The sequence below is a fragment of the Mauremys reevesii genome, unplaced genomic scaffold, assembly GCF_016161935.1.
Source record: "Mauremys reevesii isolate NIE-2019 unplaced genomic scaffold, ASM1616193v1 Contig177, whole genome shotgun sequence".
NCBI lineage: Eukaryota > Metazoa > Chordata > Testudines > Geoemydidae > Mauremys > Mauremys reevesii.
This window is the reverse complement of record NW_024100801.1, coordinates 11,571-29,672: the sequence shown is the minus strand read 5'-3', so window position 1 is coordinate 29,672 and position 18,102 is coordinate 11,571. Positions and strand designations below refer to the sequence as shown.

The 18,102-nt window shown below is 53.3% G+C and overlaps 1 non-coding gene across 1 annotated transcript; it reads left to right on the top strand.

Moving 5' to 3' along the window:
• Positions 1–2,613: 2,613 nt before the first annotated feature.
• On the top strand, positions 2,614–2,695 carry TRNAS-CGA. The gene has a single exon. It is a non-coding gene; the product is annotated as a tRNA-Ser (tRNA).
• Positions 2,696–18,102: the final 15,407 nt, after the last annotated feature.

Here is an 18,102-nt window from a genome sequence, read left to right as displayed (position 1 = left end):
GGCGGGGCCGGGGCTCTCTGGGGGCGGGGCGGGGATGATGAGTTGCGTTGAGGGGAGGTGTCAGGTGGACCCAGGTACCCGCCCTCACCTGGGCTGGGGCGGACGGAGGCGCCCCGGGGCAGGCTGGGAGTTGTAGTTCCTGGCTCGTCTCAGAGCGGAAGTGACGGAGAGTTGCTCAGACAACGCGCCCCCTCCCAGTGCACTCCGGGAAGCGTAGTTCTCCCTTTCACACACGCGGCCTCTATTGGAGGAGGGGCCGTAACTCGTCACTTCGCCGCGCCCCTCCCTGATTGGCGGAGACAGGGGCGGCTCTACAAAGTAGGCTGCCCCAAGCAGCGCGGAGCGCTGCGCCGCCCGTCCCCAGTCCCGCGGCGGGTCCCCTCTTCCCGCGGCTCCGGCATCCTGGGGAGGGCGGCATTTGGCTCCGGTGGAGCTCCCGCCGGCATGCCTGCGGCAGGTCCACCGGAGCCGCGGGAAGACGGGACCCGCCGCAGGCATGACTGCGGCAGGTCCGCTCGTCCCGGGCTCCGGTGGACCTGCCGCAGGCATGCCGGCGGGAGCTCCACCAGAGCCAAATGCCGCCCTCCCCAGGATGCCGCCCCAAGCGGGCGCTTGGCCCGCTGGTGCCTAGAGCCGCCCCTGGGCGGAGAGAGCGCGGGACAGAGACTCGGCGCGTGGGGGGAGGCCCCGGTCCCCCCCCCATGCTTTGCTGCCCCCCCCCCTCCGGGCACGCGCTGCGGCCGTTGGGATTCGAATCCCGCGTGGGATCCGGGCTGGGGGGGGCACAGGGCAGAGGCAGCGCGGAGTGAAAGGGCTTCACCCCCCCCCCAGCTGGGACTGGGGGGCAGCAGCGGGGGAGAGGGCTCAGCCCCGCCCTCCTCCTCCCCCTCTGTAGGGCCCCAACCGCCCCTTCAAGCCCCCAACCTGCCCCCATGTCCCCGTCCTCTGTTGTGACCCTCTGCCAGCCCCACCCCCATCTGTGGGGATCCTCGGCCCCAGCATCCCCTCCCGCCTGTCCGATCTGCCTGGCCTTTCCCTTCACCCCCCTGCCCTCCTCCTCCTCCTCCTCCTCCCCCCCGTCCTCAGTGCCCTGACCCCAAACTCCTCCTCTAGCCCCACCCCCGACATCCTCCTCAGCACCCTGCCCCCCTTCCTCCTCCTCCTCCCCCATCCCTGTCCTCAGCACCCTGCCCCCTTCCTCCTCCTCCTCCTCCTCCCCATCCCTGTCCTCAGCGCCCTGCCCCTAATTGCATCCAGCCCATTTCCCATGGCTGGGCCCCACTTTCCCATCCCCACTGCCCCAGTCCATCCCCAGGGTGTGAGGTTCCTCATCTCCAATCTCTGCTGCCCCAACCTGCCGGGTTCCCTTTTCAGCCACTGTGGGGTCCTCCAACCCGCCCCACCCATCCACTCTGGGCTCTAAATCCCACATTCCCACAATGCCCCTTGGTAACCCCACCCTCCTCTATCCCTAATCCCCCTCGTCCCTTCCCTGGGGTCCTCCTGGACACCCCAACCCACAGTCCGGCCCCCACATACATCCCAGTCCCTCATTCACACGCTGAGCTAGTCCTTCAGGGGCCCCCACAGCCCCCCAAACTCCTCCATCCATGAGCCCCGTGGGCCTGTGGCCGGGAAGTGGGGGAAGCTCCCACTGTGGCTGGGCTGGGTGTGGGTGTTAATCTTTTCCTGGTTTGTGTGTGCTGTGCTCAGCAAGGCTTTTTGCTCCCTCGGGGTGGGGGGTGGTTTTGGCCGAAGGTGACGTGGTTTGGTAGCCCTGTGGATGCTGCGTGGTGTCTGGAATGGGGCGTGTGTTCCCATCATGCCCCTTCCCCTCTGCCTGCAGAGCTGAGCACAGACAGGCCTGAGGAGTGTGTCTGCCTCACGTGTCTCCCCGCCCCCCACCCACATGGGTCCTGCCTGCTCAGCACAGCCCATAGCCCCACTGCGCTGCCCTCCAGGCTCCAGGGCTGGAGCAGCCTCCATGCTGCGTTCCCGGCCATGGCCATGGCCCGTGTGCAAACCTGGGAGGGAGGAGGATGCTGCCAGCTTGGGGAAGCGGCAGGGCCACGGCGAGGATGGGGGGTGGGAGCCAATGGGGCAGTGAGGGGTGGGGATGGGGGCAGGCCAGGCGGGGATTTGGGAGGGATCCATTGGGGCAGTTCGGGCGTGGGGGTGGGGGCAGGGCCAGGGTGAGGATTTGGGGTGGGATCCAATGGGGGAAGGAGGGGGCGGGGTCGGGGGGTGAGTGTCCTCCAGGATCTGCCTGTGTGCCGGGCAGAGGGCAATTATTTGTTTGTCCAGTGTCCCACCAAACATCAGTCGGGACGTGGGACAAACAAGCAAATATCGGGACAGTCCCGATACAATCAGGACGTCTGGTCACCCTACATCAGGCTCCAAGTTGAGAATCATTTCCCTTCCTGCTCTGTGGAGGGGAGACTTTTAAATGCGCTCTCTGAGACTGCACGTGGCTAAAAGAGAACAAACCCCAATCCCACCTGTGCTTTGGGGCCAGGTTTGTGGTGGGAATTCTGTAGTTAGATAACTTCACACCTGGGCATTGGGATTCTTTACCAGTTTCTCTGGCATTGGGGCAGTTTTAGGCTCAGAGCTGTGATGGCCGAGTGGTTAAGGCGTTGGAGTCGAAATCCACTAGGGTTCCCATGCGCAGGTTCAAATCCTGCTCACAGCGAGGTCTGTGTTTTAGCCAGTCCTCACCCGGGCAATACTTCTGTCCAACCCCTGAGACACTCTCAGTTCTCTCCCCACCCCAAGGAAATCCTGTTCTGCTCCTTTCATAGAGATCCTGGGACACCCCTCACCCTGTGTCTCTGAGGGTCAGGCAAACTCTCAGCACCTGAAGCCTCTGCCACTCACCTGTTGCCCCATAGATTAGCCCTGGTTCTGGCTCCTCTCTCTAGCTTGTGAAAGGAGCTGAGTCAGCGACTCCATGGGAGCTACGGGGCTGCAGAACCAGCAGAGAAAAAATAGGTGCTCAGCGCCCACTGGCAGCCAGCTCCCGCCCCCCACTACAGGCCTTGCTGACAAGCTCCTCCTCTTCCCCTTCAGCCCCTCCCACCTGCCAGTGATCAGCTGTTCCGTGGGGTGCAGGAGGCGCTGGGCGGGGAGGGGGAGGAGACGGGACAGTAAGAGGTGGGGGAGGGCGAGGACTGGGGCAGGAAGGTGCAGGCCAGGAAGAGATGGGACAGGGGTGGGGCTTGGGGAAGGGGTGGAGTGAGTGCAGGGCCTGGTACAGAAGGGGGGGGAGATTTGTCCTGGGCCCTGCACCCCTCTAGGGCCGGCCCTGCAGGGAAGCACCAACTCTCACAGTGACAATACAACTGACCAGCATTGCGGGGGAGGCTGAGGGAGATCTGCACTCACCAGGTCTCTTCTCTCCCCCACGGTGAGCCAGACACTGCTCTCCCCTGGCTCTCACTCTAGCAGCTGGACGTCAAGGAGCCATTTCCCCACAGCAAGGGCCTTGAGTGCCCCTGTGGTGCGGGGGGGCGGGCGCTGCTGCTGCCTGTGGGGCTGGCTGGGGGGCTGATGTCTGCTCAGACTCTCAGCTGCCAGGCCGGAGGGGGCACTTGGGACCTTACCAGACTGGCTCAGTGAAGACGGGGGGTTGACAGAGCAATACAGACGCTCTCCAGAGCACGGAGCAGCAGCCGCCCATGCAGCCAGGCAATGAGCATTTCCCACAGCCTGGAGCCGAGGGGGAGGCGGCAGCTGCTGTTCCAGCTCCTCTGGGACAGGCCCTGTCAGCCAACAGCCACTTCTTACTCCCCACAGCTAAGGGCGCCGGGTTCCTCCGGTGGGGGTGTGGAGCAGCCGTTCGTTTTCCTGTCCTTTTGTGTGCAACTGCTGACAAACACATCCCAGACAGAGAAGCAACAGGCCAAAGGGCTGTCACACAGCTGCTAAAGTAGTGCAGCTGGGAGAGCGTTAGACTGAAGATCTAAAGGTCCCTGGTTCAACCCCAGGCTAAGGCAGGTCCTTTCATCCCCTTTGTGCAGGAGGTGGTTTGTTCTCTGGGAGCACAGCCAGAGGTGGCAGGCTTGTATAACCTTTTGGTGGTGGCTCCCGCCCTGTAAGCCGATATAAAATGAAGCTACAACACGTTGGCACCACAAGATTACAAGGGTCAATTAAAAGTGGAAAGTCAGAAGCAGCACTTGCCTGCTTCAATAGACGGTATTATATTTTGCTGCACAGACTGAGAGGCAAGGAAACAGAGGGGCAGTCAGTGCTCAGGGAGGAGAGAGGTCAGTGATTTACACCCACCAGGGGACACTGTCTTTTTGAGGCGAGTGCAGTTTGCTTGGGATGATGCTGATGATGGATAGAAAAAAGGCTGGAGTCAATGACTGATGAGACCACAGAAGGGGAAGGGGAATGGCAGCCCCACAGAAGGTCCTGGGTGCTCAGATGCCCCAGTTATTGCACCCTGGCCTGTCACAGAGAGAGAAAAGACCCAGCGGGACCCAGCCCCCCTACAGTGATCCCATGGACAAGAACCTGGCTGGGAGTGGGGTGAAGTTCCCTCTGGGCAAAGGGGAGCTGAAATCCCTCAGTGTCCTGGAGTTTAAGCAATGGAAGCTTCAAACCCTGCACGGGTGTGGGCTGAGGTGCATCAGCAGAAGGTTGGGCTGGACAGGGGCGGCAGGTTTGTACAATTTTTGGTGGTGCCCAGAATGGGACTGTCCTGCCCCCACACCTGCCTAAGGCTCTGGGAGGAGTTTGGGTGTGGGAGGAGTGGGGCTGGGCTCTGGGAGAGTTTGGGTGCAGGGTCTGGACTCAGTCAGGGGGTTGTGCTGCAGGAGGGTGTGCAGGGGGCAAGCTCTTGGAGGGAGTTTGGGTGCAGGTGTGGGGTCTGGGTTGGGGTTGGGGTGCAGGAGAGGTGAGGGGTGCAGCATTTACCTTGGGCATCTCCCAAAAGCAACCTGCACCCTCCTCTGGCAGCAGCCCCTAAACGGGAGGGCCAGGGGTGTCTCTGTGCATGGCTGCCCGCAGACTTCACCCCCGCAGCTCCCATTGCCACAGCTGGCAGAGTTGGCACTCAGGGCGGGCAGCGACGGAGACCTCCCCACACCAGGACGTGCCAGCCACTCCCGGGAGTGGTGAGCCACATGGAGTGAGGGCGGGCAGGAAACCGCCTTAGTCCCCTTGTGCTGCTGGCGGTGGTGGCGGGGGTCCCCGGGCCCTTTTAAATTGCCCAAGGGTGGCAGGCAGCACTGAGGGGACACTCCAAGGGCCTAACGTTGCTTTGCACAATGATAAATCTTGGAACAGGACAGAAATGAAATGGCAGCAGAACCTAAGGAATTAAAAGCCTCCGGATTCTTGTGTGTGCACTGACTCCAAACGGAAACTGTAATTTGACTCGCTTTGTGTCTGCGGCTGGTAAAATATCAAGGCAAAATCATTCCAGTGATCGTGACCCTGGGATTGAGGAGGCTTTGGTCTTATTAAAATGTAACTAGCATGTTACACTTGTGTTTTTAAAGGTGGCTTCCCCAAGCAATCCCAAGTTGTTCTTCCCACAGCTGGCTGATGGGGGGCAGCAGGGGATCTCCCCAATCTGGGGGAATCTCTGGGCCCCACTGTTAATTCTCCATCCTTTCTCCCCCTAACCATGCCCACCCCCCATTATCAATGTTTTGGAGCAACCCCTCCCTCCCTTTATGGAATACAGACTCTGTGACAGAGACTGACTGGGGCTCCTCTCTGCATGGCCCCAATGGGGAAGGAAAGAGACTGGAGGGAGGGGGAGAAGACGAGCAGAAGGAGTCAAATGGGGCAAAATCAAAACAGAGGAGATTTTCTTTCTGTCAAAATGTCCTGGAGTCTCATGGCTGAAAAGCCGCATCTTGAGTTAGGTTTGATGCATCAACCTTTCAATTACCAGGCAAAGGTGTGAATCACAGAGACTGATAACTGCCTGCTTCCCAGCTTTGCCAAAGAAGCACCTGCACTGGTGCAACTGGTTAGCGCAGAGGGGGCTACTGCTGGGATTATGAATTCAAGCCTTATTTGGAGCACTGGTTTTTATTACCTGTGTAGTTTCCAACTTGCTTTGCTTAATTTGCATGGAAAGTGCCCTACTAGGAAAAGGAGAGTAAGTTCTAAAAGGTGGCAGTAGGTGCACAGCTTGGAAACATCCCCCCTGTGCTGCCATTAGTTCCAGTAGATTGTTCACTGGCAGCCTGAATTGATTTCTTTGCTGCTGTGAAAGCTGCCATGAAAAGTCTCTGGTCACCAGAGCTCCCTGCTTCTTCCAGCACATTTCTGGCTCCTTCCCTGCCCCAGTCATGGCTGTAGGAGGGTCCTATATACACTGAGCCTCAAACTTTTCCAAGCCTTTTTAGCGCAGTTGGCAGCGTGTCAGTTGCATAATCTAAAGGTCCTGAGTTCAAGCCTCAGAGAAGGCAGTGGGTTTAGCTCCCTGCTTCAGATTTTCTACAGGAAATCAGAGAAAAGAAACTAGAGGAGAGTGGTTTCTAGACACCCTCCCACCCATCTCACACACACACACAGACTTTTCTAAGGCATTAACTTTTCCTTCTCTGTGCAGTTTGTATTCTCCATAGAGCAAAATAAAACAAAAACATGCAAGTCCAAGCCTAATACAGTATGAAACTCAATACAGCTCAAATCTCACCCTCAGAGATCTTCCAATAAGCTTCTTTCGCAGACTAGACTTATTTCTTGTCTGGGCCCAATCTTTTCACCTGGTACAGTCCTTGTTCCAGCTCAGGTGGTAGCTAGGGGATGTCTCATGACTGCAGCCACCTTTGTTCTGTTCCACCCCCTTATACAGCTTTGGTACAAGGCAGGAATCTTTTGTCTCTCTCCTGGGGAAAAGCCCCAGGTTTAAGATGGATTCCTGTACCAGGTGACATGGTCACATGTCCTGTGAGACCCCCAAGCCTTCATTCTTCCTGGCCTGAATCACAGATGGTGCAGGACAGAGCCATCTCCAGTCAATTGTCCTGGTTAATGGGAGCCATCAAGAGTCCAAACCACTATTAATGGCCCACACTTTGCATCATTACAACAGGACCTCAGAGTTATAGTTCATATTTCTAGTTTCAGATACAAGAATGATTGAGTCATACAAATAGGATGAACACACACAATAGATAATAAGCTTTGTAATGATACTGTACAAGAGACCTTTTGCATGAAGCATGTTCCAGTTACATTATATTCACAGGTTTCAGAGTAGCAGCTGTGTTAGTCTGTATCCCAAAAGAACAGGAGACTTGTGGCACCTTAGAGAATAAGAAATTTATTTTAGCATAAGCTTTCATGGGCTACAGCTCACTTCTTCGGATGCATCTAAAGTGATCTGTAGCCCATGAAAGCTTATGCTGAAATAAATTTGTTAGTCTCTAAGGTGCCATAAGTACTCCTATTATATTCACACTCATTAGCATAGTTTCATAAAATCATCAACGTCACAGCAGGGAAAGGGTTTTACTGCAGCACCTGGGAGCAGTTGAGTTTCATGTTCAGGCTGTGGTATGAGTTCCTCCAGGTTTCTCGTAAGCACACAGGGACCTTAGCAGGTGCTCTTGATACAGGAATGGCCCTGACAAGATAAAGTGATGGGGATTGCATTTTCCTTTTTTAGTTTTTTATTTCCAATGACATTTCTGTTTGTGATTTCGTTTTGCTTTGTATAACTGTGTTTTCTCCTGGATTTGATATTTAACTAAAAAAAGAATAAGGCCTCAGGGCGCTGGATGGAGGAGCAGGCGGGGCTAGGACTGCTAAGCGAGCGAGAGTAGCAGGTTTTCTGTATTGTTTCCTGCCCTCATTTTCATGACTAGTTTCTCTTCTGCATGAAATTTGTTTTGTTTATATGTGAGCCTGACTAGCTCAGTTGGTAGAGCATCAGACTTTAATCTGAGGGTCCAGGGTTCAAGTCCCTGGTCAGGTGAAGAAGGACCCTTCCCTCAAAATGGAAGAAAGTATCTCTCCAGGATGTTATTCGGCATCACCTTTTTTTCCCCAGGACTTGGCTTTTCACTAGGAAGGGCCATGTACTGCCTGGGACTGAAGGGGCAACTTCCTCACATGCCCACTGGCCTCTCAGTCAGGATTAAGAAAGGCCTCTGGGAGCTGCAGCAAACTGCTGCATGACAACTTGGTGAGCAAATGCAGGGCTGCCTGCACAGGGTCATCCTCACCAGAGGTCTGGGTGTTTCCTATTGGTCCCATGGTGTAAGGGCCAGCACTCGGGACTTTGAATCCTGCAATCTGAGTTGAAGTCTCAGTGGGATCTGAGGACAATTCCTGTGCCACAAACCCTGCTGGGTCTTCCAAGGCTCTGTCTTGCTCTCTCAAAGGCCATGAAAGCCTGTCTTTTGCCCGCTAGCTGTTGTGACTTGAGCACAAGAGGGGATGTTTGATCCAGAAGCCTGGCCGTGACTGGAGTCCTGTAGGTAGGGATGCAAGCTCCATTTCCTCTGAGTCCTGAAGCTGGACTGCAGCCTGGCCTAGGAGGCAGCCCTATTGGTTGACCTACTGGCCCAAAGTCACTCGGGCGGTGTTGTCTTTCCCCAGGGATGTTGAAGGGCCTAAGGGAGGGACGCCAATACCCCGCCATCAGTCAGGGCGGAAGAGAAGGGCTGCAAGAGTGGGCAGGTTGATGAGCTGGGCCTTCTAGCATTCGGTTGGGGATGACGTGGGGAACACGAACTGGGAGAAATGGTTGGTGGCCTGTGAGGAATGACTCAGCCAGTGATGTAGGTGGACCTTGTCATTAGCCTACAAAGTTGTGATGCTCAAGACCCATCTGTGGGGAATATCTTCAGCCAGGTATTTCCCTGCTCCACGAGTGCTGCTGAGACTGAACACGATGACCTTCCACTTCTTGTGGGGCCATAGGACGTCCCTACCTAGTCAGAAGTGCGGCTTTTCTGTTGTATTAGAAGAGGGGTTGGGCCTGGTGGGCTTTGAAGACTTTTACGGCTCTACTTTTTTGTTTTTCAATTTTCAGTGGGTGGCTGAGCTGGAGGGCAGGTCAGGCCCGAGGGGAATGGTGGGGCAACCACGAAGAACACAACCGACTCTTCCAATATGGCTGTATTTTTTTTTACCCCACTGGGTGCAGCACCAGGTATGGGATGGCCGATGGTGGCAAAAGGGGGGGGGAGATTAGGAAACCTCCCCTCCCCCAGTGTTCTTCTATTCCCACCTTACATCCTACAGGATTTTCAGTGGGTGGCTAGGTGGAAGGTGCTTGTAGGATGGCTTCATCCGCAACAGGCCACCTCACAGCAGTGGCAGCCACAACAGCAAGGCCCCACCTTCGGCTCAGTCTGAACAGAGATCAATGTACCACTGGGTGAGACAGGTCAATTTTAAGGAGCTTCCTCTGAAGGTGAGCAACTGTGCCCAGAACTTACTGACAGGAGTTTTAAAGTATTTGCAAATGTGCATGGCCGGCATGTGCAAAGCAAAGGCTTCCCGGGCACTGTGTCAGGCTCTGGCACCGCTAGAGACAATGGACCAACTTCAGCCACCAGGTGACCCAGGATCTAAGGCAGGAATGGGGTGAGGAAGCAAGTCAAGCTGAGCAAGGCAGGAAAAATTCATCTTGCCTTCATGGGCGCTCGCAATGATGCCCTTTTTGTGTGCCAGGACTGACAAAACATCCCAGACAGAGAAGCAGCAGGCCAAAAAAGCAGCAGGGGTATTCTGTCTGCTACCCAAGATCCATAAACCTGGAAATCCTGGATGCCCCATCATTTCAGGCAATGGCACCCTAACAGCAGGATTGTCTGGCTGTGTAGACTCCCTTCTCAGGCCCTACGCTACCAGCACTCCTAGCTATCTTCGAGACACCACTGACTTCCTGAGGAAACTACAATCCATTGGTGATCTTCCAGAAAACACCATCCTGGCCACTATAGAGGTAGAAGCCCTCTACACCAACGTTCCACACAAAGATGGACTACAAGCCTTCAGGAACAGTATCCCCGATAATGTCACAGCAAACCTGGTGACTGAACTTTGTGACTTTGTCCTCACCCATAACTATTTCAGATTTGGGGACAATGTATACCTTCAAGTCAGGGGCACTGCTATGGGTACCCGCATGGCCCCACAGTATGCCAACATTTTTGTGGCTGACTTAGAACAACGCTTCCTCAGCTCTCATCCTCTAATGCCCCTACTCTACTTGCGCTACACTGATGACATCTTCATCATCTGGACCCATGGAAACGAAAACCCCTGAGGAATTCCACCATGATTTCAACAATTTCCATCCCACCATCAACCTCAGCCTGGACCAGTCCACACAAGAGATCCACTTCCTGGACACTACAGTGCTAATAAGCGATGGTCACATAAACACCACCCTATACCGAAACATACTGACCGCTATACTTACCTACATGCCTCCAGCTTTCACCCAGACCACATCACACAGTCCATTGTCTACAGCCAAGCTCTAAGATACAACCACATATATGCTCCAAACCCTCAGAGAGACAAACACCTACAAGATCTCTATCAAGCGTTCTTACAACTGCAGGACCCACCAGCTGACGTGAAGAAACAGATTGACAGAGCCAGAAGAGTACCCAGAAGTCACCTACTACAGGACAGGCCCAACAAAGAAAGGAACAGAACCCCACTAGCCATCACCTTCAGCCCCCAACTGAAACCTCTCCAGCGCATCATCAAGGATCTACAACCTATCCTGAAGGACGATCCTCACTCTCACAGATCTTGGGAGACAGGCCAGTCCTTGCTTACAGACAGCCCCCCAACCTGAAGCAAATACTTACCAGCAATGACACAACAAAAACACTAACCCAGGAACCTATCCTGCAACAAAGCCTGTTGCCAACTCTGTCCACATATCTATTCAGGGGACACCATCATAGGACCTAATCACATCAGCCACACTATCAGAGGCTCATTCACCTGCATATCTACCAATGTGATATATGCCATCATGTACCAGCAATGCCCCTCTGCCCTGTACATTGGCCAAACCAGACAGTCTCCACGTAAAATAATAAATGGACACAAATCACATGTCAAGAATTATAACATTCAAAAACCAGTCGGAGAACACTTCAATCTCCTGGTCACGCATTTACAGACCTAAAAGTCGCAATATTACAACAAAAAACCTTCAACAACAGACTCCAATGAGAGACTGCTGAATTGGAATTAATTTGCAAACTGGACACCATTAAATTAGGCTTGAATAAAGACTGGGAGTGGATGGGTTATTACAGAAAGTCAAACTATTTCCCCATGTTTATTTGTCCCCCTACTGTTACTCACACCTTCCTGTCAACTGTTGGAAATGGGCCATCCTGATTATCACTACAAAAGGTTTTTTTCTCCTGCTGCTAATAGCTCACCTTAACTGCTCATTCTTGTTAGAGTGTGTATGGCAACACCCATTTTTTTCATGTTCTCTGTGTATATATATATCTTACTGCTTTATTTCCACTGCATGCATCCGATTAAATGGGTTTTAGCCCAGCAAAGCTTATGCTCAAATAAATTTGTTAGTCTCTAAGGTGCCACAAGTACTCCTCTTTCTTTTTGCAGATAAATTAATGGAGATTAAGTCCATGAATGGCTATTAGCCAGGATGGGTAAGGAATGGTATCCCTAGCCTCTGTTTGTCAGAGGGTGGAGATGGATGGTAGGAGAGAAATCACTTGATCATTACCTGTTCAGTCCCTCTGGGGCACCTGGCATTGGCCACTGTTGGCAGATAGGATGTGGGGTTGGATGGACCTTTGGTCTGACCCAGTGTGGCCATTCTTATGTTCTTATGAAGGGAGGGGCAAAACCCTGTGACAGAGTTTCTGTAGTGTAGTGGTTATCATGTTTGCCTAACACGCAAAAGGTCCCTGGTTTGAAACCAGACAGAAACACAATGGCTTAATTTTCCCAGCTCCTACTGGCCTATCTCTGCTGTTGTAAGAGCAGCAGTGATTTCTATGCGCAGAAGGTCTGTTATACTTCCCTGCTCCCACTTTTGTCTCCTCTCCCTCTCTGAATGCCTGTGAAGTGGCTTTCCCCTTCCCGCTCCCTCCTGGAATGCTCCTGGGATGAATGTTCTGGTTGAAGAGCAGAAGAGCTCCCAGGTAGACAAGGTGTCTGGGACTCTAATTAGGCAGCACTCACACACCCAGAGCATGGACACTGCCCAAGGTGGAGTGTGACCAACCAGATGCAGCCAAGTCATCTCTAGTCGCAGGCCATGAGGTGCAGGCCCTTAAAAGGGGAAGGGGCCCTGTGCTCAGGAGAGCACTCACAAGCTTGTACCTCCAGTGAATGCCCTTTGCCCGGACCGCCTGGCCAGTGGTTCTCTGCATTGTATTTCATTGTGCCTCAGGGAGAGTTACCTTCATCGCACCATCCATAGCTGTGCTGTGGGACACTTACCTTGCAGAATCCTGACATCTCCAGTTCCCTGCCAGTCCTGGGAGCGTGAGTATGCGAGTGTGACACCCTCTCCCCCTTCTTCTTTTGAGCTTAGCTGTCATTATAACAAATGTGCTGCTTTCTGCCAAACTCTGGTGGGTCATTAGTCCTGCCTACGCTGATTAGCTGGCCCAATTTCGGGTAACACCTGCAATAAACCCCAACCCCTGCATGGCAGAGGGTGGTGAAATGAGCTGAGGAAAAAGCCTTGGCATCAGCAGGGGAAAGCTAGAGGATCTTGGCCAGTCACCTTTTGAAGACTTGTGGCTTGGTCTCCTCTGCCCTTGGAGGTTGGCCTATGGCGGCCGGCTCTTCCTGCTGCCTCCTCTGCGTGACTTGCCAAAGGAGGGAGTGAGGCGGGAATGGGGCAAAAGAGGAAAGTCGAGCTGAGGAAGGCAGGGCAGAAGCTAAGCACCTCAGTGCGGCTAAGTGGGGTTAGTAGAGCATCACCATTCGTTCTGCAAAGCCTGGGGAGGTGCGGTTGGCTGCTGGGAGGTAGAATCCTGTGTCTGCCTCTTGGCTTCCCAGGGATGGCTACTTGCAGCCCAGGAGAAGAAGGATGGTTCTGGGTGAAAGGAAGACAAGCAAAGCTCTGGGAGGAAATTTGGGTGCGGGGTGCGGGCTCTGTGCTGGGGGAGGGGGTTGGAGTGCAGGAGGGGTGGCGCTTACCCTGGGCACTGCAGCTCCCAAAGTGACTGGTACACACAACCCTGCATAAGCAGCTCGTAGGTGGGTGGGGCCAGGGGGTCTCCGTGTGCCGCTGCAGTTCCTGGCCAATGGGCGCTGCGGAGTTGGTACCCGGGGCAGGGGCAGTGAATGGAGACACTCCCCCCACACCAGGGGATGCTGGGACATGCCGGCCATTTCTGGAAGCGGCACAGAATGACGGAGGCAGAGTGGGCAGGGAGCCACCTCAGTGCTGCTGGCACATCTGTGCACACCCATGGGGAGGGGAGCAGAGGGCCTCCATGTGCTACCTGGGGTAGGGGCAGTGCACAGAGCTGCATCCCCTCCCGGGTCTATTACAGGAGTGGGTGGGTGGGGTCTTTTGGCCTGCAAGGTGCAGCAGGTCGGACTAGATGATCACATTGGTCCCTTCTGACCTTAAAGGCTCTGAGTCTAAAAGGGAGAGGGAAGTAAAGGATTTTTTTTAAAAAAATAAACCTAACATTGTAATACCAGGATAACTCCAACAGCTCATTGTATAGTTCTGCCCCTTTCTTCCTCCATTGTGTGTTGAATGACCTGCAGCACATGGATTTTGTCATTCCATTGATAAACTGATACAATGTGACTGAAATTAAACCAATTCCCAGGAGAGAAAACATCACATCCCTGCATTGGCTGGGAATCGAGCCCAAGTCAGCTGCTTGGAAGGCAGCTACGCTCGCCACTATACCACCAATGCATCTAAGAAAAGCCATACTTATGCTTGCCCAATGAGGCTAGAGCAGCATTGAGAAGATTTTCTGCCTGTTAAAATGTACTGGATTCTCATCACTAAAAAAAAAACACCTCCATCTTCACTTGGGTTTGAACCATCAGCCTTCAATTAGCCACCAAAGTTGTTAACCACAGGGTATGTCTACACTATGGGATTATTCCAATTTTACAGAAACTGTTTTTTGGAAACAGATTGTATAAAGTCGAGTGCACGGAGCCCCAGTAAGCACATTAATTCGGCCGTGTGTGTCCATGTACCGAGGCTGGCGTTGATTTCCAGAGCGTTGCACTGTGGGTAGCTATGCTATAGCTATCCCATAGATCCCGCAGTCTCTCCTGCCCATTGGAATTCTGGGTTGAGATCCCAGTGCCTGATGGGGCAAAAACAGTGTCGTGGGTGATTCTGGGTAAATGTTGTCACTCAATCCTCCCTCCATGAAAGCAACGGCAGACAATCATTTCACACCCTTTTCCCTGGATTGCCCGGGCAGACGCCATAGCACAGCAACCATGGAGCCCATTCAGCCTCTTTTCACTGTCACCGTATGTCTACTGGATGGTGCTGACAGACGTGGTACTGCAGTGCTACACAGCAGCATCCCCTTGCCTTTTGCAAGTTAGCAGAGACGGTTACCAGCCATACTGTCCTGTCTGCTGCCTTGCAAGTTGACAATAACAGTTCCCAGTTATACTGTACCGTCTGCTGCTGTCATGGGTGCTCCTGGCCGGCCTTGGTGAGGTCAGCTGGGGTCACAGGGACAAAAATGGGAATGACTCCCCAGGTCATTCCCTTCCTTAAGTATTGTCTAATGGGAGAGTCAGTCCTGTCTGACTATCGGGCAAACCTACTAAAGAACCAGAGAGTAAATGGTCATTCCTATTTGCCCAGGTGCCCCGGGCGACCTCACGGAGGCCAGCCAGGAGCACTCACGGGACAACGATGACGGATAACAGTCCTACTGTACCGCCTGCCGGCCAGAATGGAAGGGAAGGGGATGTTGCTGTGTAGCGCTGCAGCACCACATCTGCCAGCAGCATCCAGTAGACATAAATCAAAAATGATTTTTCCCCTTTGCTTTCACGGGGGTGGTGATGACATATACCCTGAACCACCCGTGACAATGTTTTTGACCCTTCAGGCTTTGGGAACTCAGCCAAGAATTCAAATGGTTTTCGGTGAGTGCGAGAACTGTGGGATAGCTACACTTGTCAGTCGCCCCTCCTCCGTGAGCGCCCATTTCATTCTTTGGCTTTCTGGCACGCTTGTCTCAGCTCCTTAAGTTTCAGCACTGTGTTGAGTCTCTGTTGCGGCCTCTGTCTATCATGGCCTTGGAGATTTTTTTAAAATGTTTTGGCATTTTGTCTTTTGGAACGGAGTTCTGATAGAACAGATTCATCTCCCCATACAAAGATCAGATTCAGTATCTCCCCTACAGTCAATGCTGGAGCTCTTTTTTGATTCTGGGACTGCATGGTCACCTGTGTTGATCGGCGCTCCACGCTGGGCAAACAGGAAATGAAATTCAAAAGTTCATGGGGCTTTTTCTGTTTACCTGGCCAGTGCATCCGAGTTCAGACTGCTGTCCAGAGCGGTCACAATGGTGCACTGTGGGATAGCACCCGGAGGCCAATACCGTCGAATTGTGGCCACATTAACCCTAATCCGACATGGCAATGCCGATTTCAACGCTACTCCCCTCGTCGGGAGGAGTACAGATACCGGTATTAAGAGACCTTTATATCGATATAAAGGGCTTTGTTGTGTGGATGGGTGCAGGGTTAATGCGATTTAACGCTGCTAAATCTGATATAAACTCGTAGTGTTGACCAGGCCAGAGAGAGCAGCAGGTTTCCCCTATTGTTTCCCACTCTTGTTTTCTTGACTAGTTTCTCCTCTGCACCAACTTGCTGTTTTTCTTTGTGAGTCTGGCTAGCTCAGTGGGCAGAACATCAAACTTTTAATCTGAGGGTCCAGGTTTCAAGTCCCTGGTCAGGTGATAAACTACTCCCAAGATCTTACACTGTCTTGCTGGAGTCCTCTTTGATGTTACTTTTTCTTCAGGATTTTCCTTTCCTCAGAAGGGCCCTTTTGTGTGTGGTTTGAAGGGGCAACTTCCTGACAGCCCTCTGTCCTTGCAGCCTGGAGGAATAAAGGCCTCTGGGCATAGAGCATGTTCCTCCCCTGCACACACACACACACACACACACACACACACACACACACACACACACACACACACACACACACACACACACACACACACACACACAAACACAATATCACAAAGGAAATAGAAAAATCTGCTGGCTGCCCCTGTCCTGCTGGATCCCCAAACGAGGATGCTCTTCAGCCTAAACCCATGACCTCTCTTTTCCCAGTGCCCCTTAATCCCAACCCTCAGTCCCTCCTATGCTCACTGCTCCTCACTCCCAACCAGAGCCTGCTCCTCTTCACCCTTCTCCTCTGTCCCAACCCACATCCCCCTCCTATTCCCAGTGCCCTCAATCCCAACCCACAGCCCTCCTATTCCCAGTGCCCTCAGAACCCACCCCCAGGCCCCTCCTCCTCATGCTGCTCCTCAATCCCAACCCACGGCTCCCTCCTTCCCTCCAGCAGCAGGTGCTTCAGACCCCCTCAGGAAGATTTTCTTGCAAGGTTTCATGTACGAGTCTGCATGTGGATTTTACAGTATGTTGGAAATAGGTTGGGTTACTTGCCGAAATGATCACTTGTGGCTGGTGTTAGATTCCCAGTCTCCATGTTACAGGGGCAGGAGAAATAAAGGGTTTTTATCCTTGTTGTGTGAATCGAGGGCAGCACAACTGTGCTTGGCAGACCCCGACTGAGGGACTCACCCTCAATTCAATAGCACTTGCTAGGCAGGGGACAGGGGTTCCAAAGCCAAGTGTGCTGGGGTCTGGGTCCCAATACTAAAATGTAGGCGTCAGACCAACGTTAGGACAGGGTGGCTGTAGAGGGATGAGTGAGTCCCTAGACAACATAGTGAGTAGGGAGCCTTCTTATTTTCCCCCCTTTTCCACCCAGGCTGGCAGGTAAACTGTACAGAGGCACCTCTGGGCTTGCACTGACTAAGGACAACAGCTGTGAGTGGGGTGCAGAGAGGGGATGGCTCATGTTAAAGGACTTTGGTTGTTGGACTTACAAACCGTAGGGAGAAGGACACTGCCCAGCTTATCTGGGGGTGGGTCTTTCCTCGTGGTTTATGTTTATGTGTTGGGGCTGCTGACATGACTTCTGCTAACCCTGGGCTTACATTGCAGTGTAGACATACCCTGAGAGGGCATCTAGACTGTGACAAAATCCCGCTGGCCTGGATGGTCTGATTTGGGCCCTATGGGCTCAGATTGGGAGCTAAAAACTACAGCGTAGACATTTGGGTTCAGACTGGAGCCCAGGCTTCGAGCCCCTCACCCCTCGTGGGGTCTCGGAGGCTGGGCTGAAGCCCAAGTGTCTACACTGTCATTTTATAACCCTGCAGCACAAGCCCCACAAGCCTGAATCAACTGACCCAGGGTTTGAGAATAGTGACTTGGGTGTGTTAATGGCAGTGTAGACATAATGCTAGGCTATGTCCGCACTGCAATGAAACACCCACGGGTGTCCCGTGCCAGTTCAGGATCCCAGGCAAGGGCCATGAGGTGGTAAATTTGCAGCGTAGACATCTCGGCTCAGGCTCAATACCGGGATCTGGGAGCCCTCAAGGTTGGGAGGGAGTTTAGCAAGCAAAAAAGGTAAAATGGCAGTGGAGTATTACCCTGGACTCAATGGCATTTCTCCATTGGTCTGTCTGCTTTGGGGCAGGGACAATAACACGTCCTGCTGCATTTGTTATTTCAAAGGGCGGTTTAGGATTTTCATTCTCACACACGTTGCACAAAGCAGGACTCAACCCTCGGTGCAAACTAAATGAGCTGCCCACAGTTTCTGCCAGCCACAATGAGCCATTCCGTGTGAGAGCCCAGACCTGCCCCTGAGGAAGCAGGATCATCTGTGACAGGCTGGACCACTGACCTATCAGCTCTTAACTCCCAAACTTTCAGTAAGTCTGTTATCAGTGCCTGTGAGTATAATTTAAACAACTACACTGGGCTGGACCAAAGAGCTCTGTGTTTTGTCCTCCCACAGTAGCCAATACCAGGTTACCCAAGAGCTAGTTAATA